Consider the following 5,875-nt stretch of genomic DNA (forward strand, 5'->3'; position numbering starts at 1 on the left):
AGCCTGAGGTAGAAAGCAGGTGCACGATCGAGTATTGCTTACAGTCAATGAGTCTAAGAGATAGACTTGAAGGAATATAGAAGTTATAATTATTACCTAGGATGAAGAGATGACGTATGGAGTCATTATACGAGCCCTTTTTTCGTTGATGATTCCGGGACGTAATCATCCTAAGGGGGAGATAATTATAACGCCCGCAGATCCGGGCTAGTCAATTTAAAGGCAATAGGGGTCGAAAACGACTTTTCAACAAAAATATTATTTAGCATAAATAATCTTAACCAAGTTGTAGAATATGTCACAAGGTTTCCGTACATATAAAGAACGCCGAAATCCGAGTTATAACGAAGAAGTTATGACCCGTCGAAGTTTCGCGTCGGAACCGGCACGGCGCCGGGAAGCGTAAATAGTAAATTTATGATAGAGAGAGATTTAGCCTTAGCGCTCTAAATGAAAGTCGTAGAATATGTTAAACTAAGAACATCGATAAAAAGAACGCCCAAATCTGACTTCGTATGATGTTATGATTTTTCGAAGTTTCGGATTAGCGGTGTACAGCCCGAAATTCGAATTTTAGATCGATTGATTTTTAGCCGACACAACCTAAACAAGAATCGAAGATCTCGTTATTAGTAGCATAACGATAAAAAGACAGACGAAAATGGACATCGGATAAAGAAGTTATGAGATTTTAACGGACCAATCCTGTCCCGGCCTGTTAAAAATATAACTTTAAAAATAAAGTCAAAATTAGCCGACGGAGTCTAAACGAAAGTTGTAGAGTACGTCTCCACCTACGCGTGGATATAAAGAACGTCAAAAACGGAGTTCGTATGAACGAGTTAAAAATTATAATAGCATATTTACGTATTAAAATAAAGTATAAATCATGTATACGTACACATATATATACATATGTATATATCATTAGAAAGGTATCGACGATGCGGTCATTATAAGACTAATGTTGAGTTCTTTCGACATTAGTTTAGTACAAATATCATTAAATCCATTTAAAATAGTATTATAGAGGGGTGTTTAGTTGTTTATATAACTAAAAGGTCATTAAGTAATTATGGAGGGTAGCTTTTGAAAATTCAATTAGTATAAATAAGAGCCTTGGGCTCTCATATTTCTTGCACCATTCTCTTGATTCAAGAGTCTTTCTCTCCTTATCCCCTGAGCATTTCGGTCCCTCGTGATTCGACTTATCTTTCTGTAGTTTTAGTATAGTAAGGTGAGCGCGGAAGCGCTGCACGAATCTTTCTTAGAAAGATTCAGCGACAAAGTTCTGCCCCTGCAGAGCCCGACTCCTAGCTAAAATCCCCTTGAAAGTAAGTTATGCTTACCCTATTTTAAATATAGTTTATATTTAAAATTAGTATTGTTATTATAAATTTATAATAAATATTTGAGCTATTATTATGACTTATATAAGTGTCGTTATAATATCTTTTAACTACTCGCGGTACGGGAAATCTGGTTTAAAGGGCCGCATAGGGTTGTTGGATTTCAGAAGTGCGATACGCCAAAATGGTCCTGCCCTCTGGTGTTTTATGTCTGGCCTCTGTCTGTACATAGTAGTTGGAAAGTATTGTTTAAACGCTTATATAATAATAATAATAATAATAATAATAATAATAATAATAATAATAATAAGACTAATAATTAGTCACGGTAATATTAGACTAAAATCTAGTGGTGATAATACTAGGTTTCGTCAAAGCAAATTATTTTAAAGTAAACGAAGCGCTGTCCGAGTACCGAGTCACCACCTTCTCAGGTGAGTGCATAGTTACTTTCATCTTACACATAGATATGAAGTATTTTATATAAACTATGTGCTATGTGTGCATATTATCTGTATACTTGCTGTCTATGTTGGATGAACGTTTTTATACATGTTTTAGATGATTTAAACTGTATACGTATTTTATATACACGAATATGTTGGGTATGATACGGGTAGATGAATGATGAGAGATAAAAGATGATGTGAGTAAACATTGGCAGCTATAGACTTAGTGCCTAACTAATAAACATCGGCAGCTATGGACTTAGTGCCTATTGGACAAACACCGGTAGCTATGGATTTAGTACCTGTTAAGGAATTGGTAGCTATGGACTTAGTGCCTATTAGATAAACACTGGTAGCTATGGATTTAGTACCCGATGAATAGACTATAGCAACTATGGAAATAGTGCTTTATGAACGAACATTGGCAGCTATGGATTTAGTGTCAGTCCTATAACCCTGGAGGTAAGGGACTTCGGAATAAACGAATGCAGGATAGATGACTCTTAGGTTAAATCCTTAAAGAGTAAAGAAGATAATGGGGATGGATAATTGGGTTGATTGTTTGATTGAACATAGTAATTATATTATTGTGGGTTGAAAACCCTATGTACTCACCAGGTTTCCCAACCTGACCCACTCAGCTTATGTATATCACAGGTGACGAAGTGAAGTGACATTACACTGAGAGATTTAAAAGAGATGTAGATCACTAGTGTAAATCATTGTAAGTTCTGTTTATGCTTATGTTTCGGTATTAACGATGACATCCCAAACATTTTAAAATGAAATAAATACGTTTCTTCGAAAATGTTTTAATAACGTATTTACCATGTTTTTTCTGGGAACAAATTCCGCAACCTTTTTATAAAATGAAGTACTCTGATTTTTATAAAGCATAAACAAAATCGGTCTTTTCTGGCCGTGATTTTGGGGATGTCACACATAAAATGTCACCTTTTGACATAGGTTCATCAACGACAATGACCCAGAAGCGTTGTTGTTGTTGTTGTTTGCAGACATCTGAAAAAGAAAAAAGAGCAACGTTTAATTAGAAATGAGTCCCTAATTAAACACCCAAATGAGAAATTAGGACTAGGACCCAACAACATTATTTACAACTTAAAAAGGGATGTCGTACTCTAAAAGTAAATAATTCGAAGGTAAGTGTATGACGATTCACTAATTCTCGCCATGAAAAACGAAAAAAAAATTAAGTTTTAAATGTATTGAAAACTCCTAGATCTTTGAGATTCATTGAACTATTCAATGACATGTTTAAATCTCGATATGCACTTCAAATTTGCGACTGGGATACCGAGGATCGCAAACAAGTTGTGAACAACCATGAAAATCAACATGGTGCACTCAATGTATCTATCACCTAATCAATGTGCTGGTAAACCACACACGCTCCATTGATCTATGATAAACATCGAGTCACCCTTCGCCACCAATGTCCATCCTAAATTAGTGTGCTAGTTAACCACGCACGCTCCACTAACGTTTGACAAGGTACAAAGTGTAATTCCATGGAATAGCATCATTTTCACATTTTACCCTAAACTAACTAAGATTGGGAATTTGTAAAACATGTAGTTACTTTGTATTTTACATTATACTTTTAATGAGGAGAGGATTGCCCTATCCTCGCCGTTCGGCTAACGACCCTCCACCAGTCAAGCAAGCGGTGGGTGTGAGTGTACACCCATTAAGCGTCATTTTATAGGCAGCAACCTTATACCCACCTTATAGACCGGCTTCGTGAATGAGGCCTACCAACGGTAAGACTAGCATTTTAGTTATACATATATATACATTAAGCTTGTAATAATATAATAGTATAGGGTTGAATTTTAAACTTGTAAAATTCTAAGGGTTTGAAATTTAAATTCTTCAAAATTAAACTTTTAATCACAAAACTCAAATTTCAAAACTTGAGGACAAGTTTTGAACTTTTCAAAACTAAAGGTATCAAATAACAAATAATTTAAATTAAACAATTAATTTTATAATTATCTCTATTTGACCTAATCCAATTTTAGTCATTAGATAATTACAAAATAATTTTAAATAATCCATATTTATCATATAAACAACCAATATTCAAAAGATTTGAAATTATCTATTGTTTTGGCAAGGATAATCATTTAATTAAGATAAAATTCGAATTTTAACTTCAAAAAACGATTTAGGCATCAAATCCAAGTCAAAACAGCAACTAAATCCCGAAATACCCTCTGCCTGACGCACGAACTCGCCGAGTCGGGGCCAGCTCGCCGAGTCCAGATACTGACTCGCCGAGTTGAGTCGGGCAGAGACAAAAAACTCAATTTTCAGCAAGCAAAACAGTTAAGCATCACATACAATTGAAACCAATCAAGTCTCTAATACCACTGATGGGTTTTATGCATAAGAAACAATCCTATGTGCTCATAAAAACCCTAATGCTTGGATCTAGGTTTCTCTATTGTACATGCTTTGAATCCAAGACTTGCAAACCTAGATCTATCATATATAATTCGAAATTATCATAAGGAAAGCAGATCTAAGTGTTTTACCTCTTCCAAGTAGCTTGAAATCATTGTAATCTTCTTGATCTTGAGCTTAGAGTCACAATTGTAACTCCTCTAATGGTTCACAAACCCCACAAGCAAGAAGGCAATATGAAAGAGGGTGAGATATACTAGAAATCAGACCTAGGGTTCTCTTGGAATGAAGTGTAGCCTATTTCCACAACCTAGGGGTCTTATTTATACTTGTAGGCTACTAGGGTTTTAGTCTAAACCCTAATAGATAGCTTAAACATCAAGCAGCCCAAGGAACCTTCTGGAATAAGGCCTTGGACGAAAATACAATGGATCCCCATCATAATTTCGTTCCCCCTTAAGTCCATAAGGTTTCCTTAGCCCAAAACTTAACTATCATACATTTGACAATTTATACCCCTTTATTTAATTAATCTCTTTTAGTCACCAAAATTAATTCCTAATTAATTTAGGACCAACACTAATTAAATAAGTATGATTTCTCCTTTAATATATTATTCTTATAATATATAATAAACCATAATATTCTCTCTTTCTCCTTAAATTACCTTGTCAAGTCGCTTTGGTGAAGGCAACCCAAAAGGACCATGCACAACCGGGTCAAGTACATACCAAATATAGTTACGGGCTTAGACACTATTCCAACAACAACCCAGATAGATATAACCACCCCATCATTACAATTAGCAGAGGAGTCAAGGAGGAACAAAAAGACATTCAAGAAGAGATTTCTAAGGAGGGATCAGTCGAAGAAACTAAAACGTTCTATGCGTCACACTAATAAATAATAACCTTATTTGATTTAGTGATATAGTGAATACACTACCTCACACTATGTGTTAGAATTATTCCTTTTCATGCAACCAGTAACGAATATTCAATTCACAAAACTCATTCGAGAATAGCCACTTCTGATTCGTAAAGTTTATTTTATATAGACTCCCTTTATGAATTGTTTCCAGAACCCTATGAAATTCAGAACCAGATACATTCAAAACTAGGATAACTTAGTCTTTTAGCTTTCCGCTTATAACCTCTGCTATAGACTTATATCCATCTCATATTTGTATCCTTTTTAGCAAAAGATGCCTCGTGGGACACCTGTAAGACACGTAGTCAATAACACAACAGAGAATCCACAACCCGACTTTGCTGCTTTCCAAACAGCGGTAACAGCCACTACAACAGCTGCCATAGCTCAGATCCATGCAAATGGTACCAGTGGATCTGGTAGCGATACCCACCTATCTAACCCCAAAGTTACCCACGAACACCCACAGGAGTGTTCGTATAAGAACTTCACGAACTACAAACCCAAATCCTTTAATGGGAAAGGGGGAGTCATTGCTCTGATGTGATGGTTCGAGAAAACAAATTTGGTCTTCGAAGTCTGTCTGTGCCCAGAAGGGAGCAAAGTAAAGTTTGCTACCAGTACCTTCTCCGATAGAGCCCTAACATCGCGGAATAGCCATGTTAGGTCACTGACCCTATCAATGGCTAACTCGATTGGCTGGGAGAACCTAAAAGAAAT

This window comes from Lactuca saligna, chromosome 5, assembly GCF_052625555.1.
Source record: "Lactuca saligna cultivar CGN05327 chromosome 5, ASM5262555v1, whole genome shotgun sequence".
NCBI lineage: Eukaryota > Viridiplantae > Streptophyta > Magnoliopsida > Asterales > Asteraceae > Lactuca > Lactuca saligna.